This window comes from Arachis duranensis, chromosome 4, assembly GCF_000817695.3.
Source record: "Arachis duranensis cultivar V14167 chromosome 4, aradu.V14167.gnm2.J7QH, whole genome shotgun sequence".
Classification (NCBI taxonomy): Eukaryota; Viridiplantae; Streptophyta; class Magnoliopsida; order Fabales; family Fabaceae; genus Arachis; species Arachis duranensis.
This window is the reverse complement of record NC_029775.3, coordinates 107,104,576-107,116,072: the sequence shown is the minus strand read 5'-3', so window position 1 is coordinate 107,116,072 and position 11,497 is coordinate 107,104,576.

Here is an 11,497-nt window from a genome sequence, read left to right as displayed (position 1 = left end):
AAAGGAAAACTCACTTGAAACGAATATAATAATTTGTTATTTTTGTAATGTAATGTCATGTCATATATATATATATATATATATATAGACTTTCAGAATACAAATAATACAATTCAATAATAATTAAATTCAGTCAGTCAAATAATTTTTCAAACAAATGAATAAATAAAGTCAGTCAAATAAATATGAAAGTTAATTAAGATACGAGAAATTTTGTTAATGCTTAAAATTAAAATTTATATGGTATTTTTTAAAGTGCCTTAATTTAAAGTATTTTAAAAAAAATTGACCAAATTTAATGCTTTTACTACATTTTTATTTGAATATTTTATAACTTTATAAAAAATAAGTTTAATTATTTTGTTGATTTCTATAGTTTTATCAAATTTTTAATTAAGTCTATATACTTTTTTTTCAATAAAATCTTTATATTAGTTTTAATTTTATAATTAGATCATTTTCATATTAAAAATATTAAAATTAATAAAATATTTCTCCCACAATATACATACGGTCAAAGATTTAGTTAGGTTTTTAATTATGAATATCTTTAATTTGCAAAAAAATATTCAGTTTATTCTAATATTTTTTACACTAAAAAAAATTTAATTATAAAATTAAAAATAGTGTAAAGACCTAATTAAAAAAATATAAAAATCTAATTAAAATTTTAATAGAACTATGAAAACTAATAAAATAATTAAACCTAAAAAATATTTTCACCGTCAAAATACATATCAATAATTAAGTTACTTAATATTTTATTTATTTCAATTTATTTTGTGTCATGTATCTCATTTATTTATTTTTCTTCAAAAGACGACTTAGAATCGAAATAGAGAAAATAAGATATATGGAATAATAGAAATTGTGTAATTTTAATCATTTTTAATATATGTGTGCTAACACAATGAAATTAAAAAAAATAAAACAAAGATAACTAACCAATAGAAATTAATCAAAGTTGTAAATATTTGAACATATTTTATTAATTAATTTACATATTTTATGTATATTGTTCAATAGACATACAGGTCTGAGAATTTTATAGTAAAAAATATTTATAATAATTAAATAGTCACTAATATTGAAAATAAGTCAATAATCAACTCATGAGTCAATTTAAGTTTAATTTATTAACAATTTAATAAACGAAATTCATAAATTTATGAGATAAGTTTGAGTTTGAATTCAAACTCATATATTAAATTGATCTTTTTCGACTCAACTCGGCTCAGAAATATTTTCTGGACATAGATGGTGCACCAAAAGATAATAACCGAAGAAGTATACATGGTATTTATTCAGCGAAATGAGTATTGTTATCGAAAGAGAACAAAAACTCCAATTTGATGGGTGTTTATTAATTAGATTCTGATATATCACTGTTACTTTTATTATTATCACTATTACTAACACCTCTCCTTGCTTCCATGCATGTGAGAGGAGCCAGGCACCGCCATTCAGATTTTCAGTGCATGCCACGTTGTTAACGTGCCTTTGACAAATGGCATTTTCTTCAAACCATGTGTAATGCCGTTTTGTTTGCATTGTTAATAAACAAACAAAAAACCAACAAATTGGTCCCTATTCTATTATTATTTTTTTAACTTCTCTTCTTCATTTCCCTTAGCTTGTATGTAAAGAATCTTAGCTTCTTCACTTTGTTGTATATTATTGAGCTCTTAGCTTTAACGAACTCTATCTTAATTGGTTTGTTTCTTTTACAGAAATATATTTTGGCTATTTTTTATTAGGATTTAATTTGTATAGATAATTGATAGTATAAAATAATTTTATATAAATATGTAATTGTGTATTATTACATCATTAAAAATGATTAATTTTTTAATTTTACTTAAAAGTTTTGATTAAGAGTCATAATTAAACATAAACATTTGATTCTAAAATTATCTAAACATATAAGTTAATTAACTAATTATATTAAACTTACTGTTAGGGTATCATGATTAAATTCTTAACTATATATATGTTGATTATTGAACAATGTCATGTAATTCAATTGGCCACATAAATCGCGGTATATAAATTAAAGATCTTTTGGTTTCAAAGTCTGAGTGTATATATATCATACTAAATTAATTATATTGAATAAATAATCAAATTAGTCCTTAAAAAATTATTCAATTTTTAAATTGGTTTCTGAACTTATTTTTAATTAAATTTATCTTTTAAAAATTTTAAATTAGTCATGTTAGTTTTTTCATTATTTTTATTACTAATAGTGACAAAGTTTGTTAATATAGTATATTAAATAATATCATAATACATATCTAATAACTCTAATTGACTATTAACATTATTAATTTAAAAAATTAAATCAAATCAATTTTAAATTGAGGAATTTTAATACTTCAAATTCTTCCTTCAATTAGATTTTAATTTGATCTAATTTTATAAATTTATTATATTAATAGTCAATTAAAACTTCTAAAAATGTGTTGATATTATTTAACGTGTTATATTAATAAATTTTGATACCATCAATAAAAAATAATAAAAAATTAACATAATTAATTTAAAATTTTTAAAAAATAAATTTAATTAAAAAAAATTTTAATAATTAAATTGAAAAACTAAACATAGGATCAATTTGATTATTTACTCTAATCATATCGGTTCGGAAGGATGAAATGTTACTTGTGAGTAATATTACACTATATTAAAATCTAAATTTTAAGTTTTAAATGTTATAAAAAAATAGAAAAATAATATGGATTGACTACACACATACGACTAACCAAAAACCAGAAAATTCAATGTCGTGCATGCAAAAGCGAGCGACTCATAATTAACGGATAAGTAAGATTAAAAAACTAAAAATAAAAATGAAGAACAAGAAGAATATTTTTAACAATTAAATAAAAAAAATTCTTATAAAGTCGTCAGGACTCCATGCATGTGATCATGGACTACTATTTAGAGTCGCTGGCTCTAAAAATAGTTAGAATTACAGAGTAAAAAATAAAAGAGTCTATTTTCTCATATAATTATCTGAGTACTAGAAATAATAAATATTTTTGGAGTTCATTAAGAATTGAATTCTTAACTTTTTGGATCTAATACTCTAATATAATATTATGATACCATTTATTTCAAAAATTTTAGTTGATAAAAAAGATAACACTAATAATTATATCTTTAATACTTCATAAACCTTTATTATACATATTATATAAATATTCTATTAGCTCTTCGTACTTTTCCTATGTGAATATATTATACTATAGCTAGTAAACAGAAGCACAATATTGCAACAAAGTTGACTTTATTTTCAATTAGTGAAGGAAAAAGTTTAGACCTGACCTTTATTTTAGATAAATTTAAAAAAATCTCTTAATTAAGTTTTGATACTATTTTTTTCAAAAATTAAAATTAACAAAAAAAGTATAAATAATTAAATTTTTAACATATTCTTTCATAAAAATATTATTTCAAACTATAAATATTTCAGTTATAAAAATTTAATATTATATCATAATTTTTTTAAAATTTAAACTAATAATTATATCTTTGACCAATATATATCACGTTGCACAGATTAGGAAAAGTAAAATATTGAAAGATGCAAATAAAGAACGAAGTAAGAAATAAATCCGAAGAGATCAGAATGACTAATAATAAATAATTAAAAGTTAATTAAGAGTATAAGCAAAAGGCTAAGCTAATAGCATATAGCATTTGAGAAGAATGGGTGGTGTTCTCCAGAATTTGATTGGTGTTGTTCCGTTTCAGTCACGTCATATGAAATGTGTGACAAAAGTGGCAACACCTAGAACCATGGTTATTGTCACTGGCTATTTTTTTTTTTTTTATAAGAAAGTGAGACAAGTAATATACATTAACATTGTTATTTTTAATATTTTTAAAAATTGTAAATGAAATTAAAATTAAAAAATATAATTTTTTACTTAAAATTTTTTTATTTTTTAAAACAGAAATCAAAGAATTTGATTTCTTAAAATATAAAAATCAAACCTTTCAATCTCTATATTTTTAGAATTCAATTTTTATATTAGTCCGATGTATTTTAAATCAAACAATACCACGATCACATTTAAAATTAATATTTTAATCATCTATAATTTTAAAAAACATAATTTTCAACTTAATATAAAAAGTAAAAAGTGTATTGTCTCTTTCTTCTTATCTTTAATTTTTTCTATGTATCAATGTCTATCCCAATATAGATAGAGAATTTATAATTTCTTTCTTTATTGCCGATATAATTAAGTTAATTGATACAGAAATTCTTATTTCAAAGATGGACAGTAATACAAGTTTAATTTGTAAAACATGTCTTTTATAAGTATATTGGATGACTTCTTTTTATCGATTTAACTTTTTTAGATAAATAATTTTCATGACATAACGATTTTAGAGTTTGAATTTATTATTCTAAAAAAAAATAAAAATTGAGCGCAAGACAAACTTTAAAAAAACTTGTAGAATAACAAATTTTTTTGACAAAAATATATAATTGTTTATATATTTCTATCTAACACTTTAAAATTTTAAATTAAATGATTTTATAAGATTATAGTATTAGAGTTTTTAACTTAAAAATTTATAATTTAACACTTGTTAATAGAGTTTCACTTCAAAGTGAAATCAATGTGAGTTCCAAATTTCTAACGGACAAAAAATCAATTTGGAATCTTGAATCCATATGAGGAATCCAAGGTGATTTTGAGATTAATTATCGAAAGTTGTATTAATTTTAATAAGTGCACAATGTGAATATTGAAAAGTGAAATAGTGATAGTTGTATTGATATGGAATGGAGAGTGTGGTACAAGTGTACCTAAAGAGGTTACAGCTGAATAAAACAATAATAAGAGACAAAGAATGAAAAATAAGGTATAAAAAGTGGCAATAGAATTAGAAGATAAAAAGAAGCCTGAAATAACAAGTTCCAGAAATGAAGGCCACCAACGTGCAAGAAAATCTGGATCAGAATAAGGACGGAAGAGTGAGTGAAGAATAGGTCACTAAGAAGAAGAATAAAGAATGCAAAATTAGTAGAGGAAAAAATATACCACAGCTCGCTATCAATGATATGATAGCCTTTCAACCTTCTATTAGTAGCTCTCTTTCTCACACTTTCTTTGGCCCAAATTGTATGGATCTTCTGCCACGTTTCCTTACTCCGGAGAGAATACAAAATCATATATAATATAAGACCTGATTAAAAAAATATAAAAATTTAATTAAAAATTCAATGAAATTATATAGACCGACTGAGTAATTAAACTATTATAATTTTTGAATTTTTCTCAAGAGAATTGTTAATGCATTGGTGAAGGATAACCTTAAACTTTTCATCATATTCAATATCCTTTTTTAAAGTCTCTAACCAATTAGATGTTGGATAGGACCAAGTAGCAAAATAACGACGATACAACACATAAGCAAGGATGTTCTCCAAAATTGATTTGTATTGTATCTCGAAGTCATAGCTGAGGAGATTATACAGCCATCTGTGCTGCTCTGGCATTTGCAAATCGTACTCCAGCAGTGATTTTAAGCTCTTATGATTTAGTTTTAAAATCTTTCCCAATAGATAATACCAAACCTTAGCAACTGCTTTTGTAATAACAAAAGAATCACAAGTATGTGCAAACTGTTTTGCATCAACGATGACAATTTCTTTGAAAAATAAGCAATAGAATGCTTATCTTGTGACAAAATCTCTCTAATACCAGTTCTAGAAGCGTCAGTAGCTAATTCAAAAGGCAACTCAAAATTGGACATGACTAAGACTGGTCTGTAATATATAGCCTTTTTGAGGTCTTGGAAAGCTAACACAGCCATGCCATTCCACTCAAAGGCATCTTTCGTGAGCAAATTGGTTATTAGAGCAACTAAGGAAGCATAACCTTTAATAAGTCTTGTGTAATAGTTAGTCAAGCCAAGGAATCTGCGAAGCTATTTAGGGTTCAAAGGTTGCTGGCAATCCATCATGGCTTTCACCTATTCAGTCTTCATGTGCACTCCATGTCCTAAAATTGTGTGGTCCAAAGAGTCTATTTTAGACATACCAAAAAGATATTTTGATAATTCGGCAAATAAGGTTTCTTGTTGCAATAATTTTAACACAATCTCTAGATGCTACAAGTGATTATGCCAATTTGAGCTATAAACAAGGATATCATCAAAGAATACCAGCACAAACTTCCTCAAATACAGTAGAAACATATCATTCATGAGGCTTTGAAATGTTGCAGGGGCATTGGTCAAGGCAAATGGCATCACTAGCCACTCATAAAGTCCTTGATGTATTCAAAATGTTGTCTTGACTCTATCCATAGGATTTACTAAAATCTGGTGGTAGCCAGAGCATAAATCGAGCTTAGGAGAAAACCGTAGCTTCAAATAATTCATCCAATAACTCATCCATTGCGGAAACTGAAAAGCAGTGACTCGTAGGTCGTGGCTTCTCAAGTAAACGGAACCTACCACGCTAGAGATCCCTTGTTACAAAAGTATTTGAAAAGAACAAAAAAGTCATGTGAAGGTTTTGAAGTAGTAATCTAGCATGTGCCCAGAGAGAGAAACGCAAGGCCCGACTTCCTATTGAAGCTCGCGAGCACCAAGCACGGTGCAGGAAACCGACGGTGACCCTTTGTGCAAACCAAGTCCCAAGCCTCCTGTCGTGGATCGACCCAATCCAACATTTCATCGAAGATGGCACACTTCCTGAGGACAAAAAGGAAGCTAAGGTGACAAGAAGGGAAGCTGCCAAGTATGTGATAATACAGGGGTAGCTCTACAAATGAGGGCTTAATCAGCCTCTGCTGAAGTGTTTATGTCCTAACTAGACGGATTACGTTCTAAACAAAGTCCACGGGAGATGTTGTAGTCACCACATTTGAGAAAAAGAGTTAGCTAGAAAGCTCGTTAGAGCAGGATACTATTGGCTCTCTATGATGGCGGATGCCCAAAAATTCGTAAGAAAATGCAAGAAATATCAAGAGAATGCAAATTTCTATAAGGCCCCAACAGAGGAGATGAGTTCCATGTTGGCTTCGTGACCCTTTTTCCAGAAGGGAGTCGACCTTTTGGGGCCATTCCCAATAGCCCCGAGGCAAGTTAAGTATCTCATAGTGACCATCGATTACTACACCAAGTGGGTGGAAGTAGAACCGTTAGCCAGCATTTCGTCAACAAATTGTTGAAAGTTCTTGTGCAGACAAGTGATCTCTAGGTTTGGAATCCCAGGGTTCATGGTCTCGGATAACGGGACAAGTTCTCTGACAGAAAGTTCTGAGAGTTTTTATCCGGGTTGAAAATCAAACAAAAGTTTTCAAGTGGAGCATCCCCAAAATAATGGTCAAGTCGAGGCGGCGAACAAGGTTATCTTCAATGGATTAAAAAAGCGCCTTGATTGACGAAAGGGCTCTTGGGTAGACGAGCTAGCTTCAATTTTATGGTCCTATAGGACAACGCCACAGTCCTCCACTGGGAAGACACCTTTCCGTCTTACTTAGGGGTCGACGCGATCATTCCCGTGAAAATTGGAGAACCGAGCCCAAGGCTACTCCTCGGCGGTGGTATTGAAGCAATCGAGAATGATCTGATTGACAAAATAAAGGAAATGACCCACTTATCAAAAGTTGCACTAAAACAGAGGATGGCCTTGTGCTACAATAGCAAAGTGCTGAACAGAAACTTCGAGGAAGGTGATTTGGTGTTACGACGCAACAACATCCGTCTACCGACCTTAGGAGAAGGTAAATTGGTAGCTAATTGGGAAGGCCCGTACAGAATAAGAGAAGTCCTCGGGAATGGTGCTTACAAGCTAGAACAGTTGGATGGGAACGATATCCCGAGGACATGGAATGTGGCGAACGTAAAGAGGTTCTACTCTTGAACCGCGACTTCCCGACCTAACATTTTTCCCTACCCTTCGTTTTTAAGTATCTTCTCTTATTTTACCATCTCTGTCTTAGATGCCTTATTTTTTCAGGAGGGGTTAGTGAGTAAGAAAAGATATAAAAAGTACGGATATTCACAAACCATTTCAAAAGTACGGATGGCTGCCCATCTATTTGGGTGAAGTTGCGACGGAGCGACATCACAACGGTTTAGCAAGGAGATGATGAAAGGAGAAAAGGGAAGACAGGAGACCTAATGTGGTGAACATTGGTTTTTACACCCACATCCAATCAACTATCCGTGGAGACGCCATGTTCAAGTGACAGATGCGCTCCTATTCACCCGGGACGAAAACCTGATAGTTCCTCTCGAGTTACCCGGGAAGTTGTGTTTTTCACGTCAGAGGTAACCCAAATATAGCGGTCCACAACATTGTGTGCCGCAGGTTGTTGTGCCATACCTACAATGGAGGCACCACTTAAGTCAACTCAAAAAGTCAGAAATTCATAAGAAAGCGGAAAGATGGAACTATATTCTGCTACGTTACTACTCTACAATATTTGCACTAGTTCAAGGACTAAATCCAAGAAAAATGCATAAATCTAGAAAAAAATGCCTACGGTACTCTTTAAAGAATATCTAACAATGGCAACACTAGCTTATGTAGAGTCAGAATTTAACAGGAAGTCAAAAATACGAAACATAACCATTAACAATAAAGAAAAAATGAAGCAGGTATAAGAGAATCACTTACCAGGAGGTAATGCAAGAAGGATTGATGAAGAGAAGGTGAATGTAGAAAGAGGCACTAAGCCTCGCAATAAGCCAAATGAGAATTCAAAATGGAGATAGTAAGAGAGAATGGGAAAGTTTGAGAAGTGAAAGGAAGAAGTGGGAATTATGAAGATAGAAAGTAAATGGTGAAAAATGGTAACCGTTAGGGGAGCGCGGAAAGGTAGGGGCAAAACAGACTTTTTTCCTACTTTTAAATAAGTTATAAAGGACAATAAATGCTCTCGCACAGAAATCGAAACGACGCCTCAAGCAACTGTTGGGAGCAACTCATGCGCATTGGAGGTGTGGATCTCGTTGATGGGTTCCCGAACAAAAAAGGGCCCGACCCAGAAAAGCGCAAGAAGATCAAACATACCAATCACGAGCTTTGCGACCCGCGACCTAGTACGTTGGGAGCACTGTTCTGGTCCAGTCCAACAACCGCCATGGATCCACTTGCGGATTCCCGACCCGCCGAGTATTTGATGCACGCCTAGAGGTGACCCGCGTGCCACCTCATGACCTACAGAGAATCTGGACAACTTGCAGAAGTTTCTAGACGAATGGGTCCAAGAGAATGGATTTACCCTAGTACAAAGTATAAATGGAGAGGGACCTACCCCTCTTGAGAGGTACGTCACCTTTCTTACCCTAATTAGCCGTCTCTTTGTACGGACACTGATTTTAGCATCGGTATGTTCTCGCAAGTGGCTTCACCCGCCGACCCATCAACGACTCAAACGATCATCTCATCCCGAAAACTCGCGCCCAGGTCCAGATCCTATCTCATATGGTTGCACCAACCTCCATTTCATCCGATCCCCATTCTCCCGAACAACCGAACTATATTATAAACCAAATAAGAGTAATATATATAATTTGAAAACTTAAAGAAACTTGGTACTTAAAAGTGGCTCCAACTTGACAACATTAACAAAAGAACAATATGACACAAATCCTTGGTCGACAAAAAGATGTCGGTTTAATAGTTAGCATGCATTTCAATCCTTCCAATCACGCACTTCAACGTCAACACATTAATATCAGAGAGATTTATAATTTAATTTGAGGTAGAATTGTATCACATATTCACATGATGATACTTTAATTTGGTCAGTCACTTCATCAAACGGAAACTTAGAAAGCATAGTAAACCTTATTAAAAATGGATGATAATCCTCCTAAGCCAGAAATGAATCTTAATTTTACTTTTTAATTGATATATATTAAAAATATTATTATTTATCTGTATATTTTTAATTAATTTAAATTTTTGGAATAATAATTTCATTATATAGTATATCTTGAAAATTTTTTTAATAGGTCGTTAATTATGCATGGAAAGATGGCGGCTTCTCTTGTTTCTCACCTAACTTGAAGTCCACTCTACTCCACTAATAGTAATAGTAATAGGCACATGCCACTCCCTTTGCTTATATGGCTACTCTTCTTATTCCTATACACCTTCAATTATATTACATATTACTATTTTGAACCGCGGGCGAGATAGATAAAATATTAAAAAGACTAAAAATTATTTCATAATAAAATAAAATTAAAATTAAAATTTTAAAAGAGAATAAATTAAAATTTATATATAATTTATATAAAAAAATTAAAATTTAAAGGGATTATTATTCTCCTTTTTAATAGTATTTGAACTAAATTTTAATTTAATCTTTAATGTTTTAAATATTTTATTTTTATTTATAAAAATTTTAAACGAGTTTAATATTGTTCTATCATTAAATTTGACACAAATAATTAATAGAATAATAGATATAGACATTAACAACGTTATTGTTATAAGTTATATCTTCTATGTATTAGAAAAAGATAACCAGAATTTTATTATAACACTTTTTTTTGTTGATCTCCTTCTTGTAAAAAAAATTTCTAAATTCTATCGATCAATCATCAACACTTCAGAATCAAAGAAAAATTTTATATTGGTAATCGTTGTTGTGGATCAATAATTTTACTTATGTACATAAATCAAACGTTATTGATTCTTTAATATGTTAATTATTCGTGTCAGATTTAATTGTAGAATAACGTTAAAACAAATTTTAAAACTTTTAAGATTAAAATAAAAAATTTAATTTTTAAGATTGAAATAAAATATTTAAAATATTTAATACTAAATTAAAACTTAATCTAAATATTAATTAGTAATCAAAATAATACTTTACCCTATATATTAATATGCATATATATGATGGTGTCAGGGTGAACATCGTTTATTTTTAGGGTAAAATATATTTTTTATTCTTGAAGTTTGTCAAAAATTTTAAAAATACCCCTAATAAATTTTATTATGCTTTAATTTTGTCTCAAAAATTTTAAATTTACTTCAGATATATAATTAAATTTTAAAAATTTAGAACTAATCCAATAATAACGCATGATAAATATGTTTGATTTGCTTATGTTAAAGGTTGTTATTGTGAATTTATTCTTGAATTAGTCATAATTATATTGTTTTGAAAAATTAGTTGTTAAGGATAAATTTGATGCAAATAAAATTTTTTTAAATTAAAACTGAAACAAAACAAAACTTAGATATGTTTGTAAAATTTTTAATAAATTTTAAAGATAAAAAATATATTTTATCTTTATTTTTAGAAAAAATTTCACTTTTTTTCTCTCTTAAATACTAAAATGATACTCCCTTCTCTCTATTTGTAAAATGTACATTTTTCTCCTTTATAGCATTTAAAAAATCTCCTCTTTAATTAATTTTAATTTTTTTTTTGTATTAACTAATGTTAACTTTATCTATTTTCAAAAAAAAAATTATGTTTTACAAAAATATCCTTTAGCA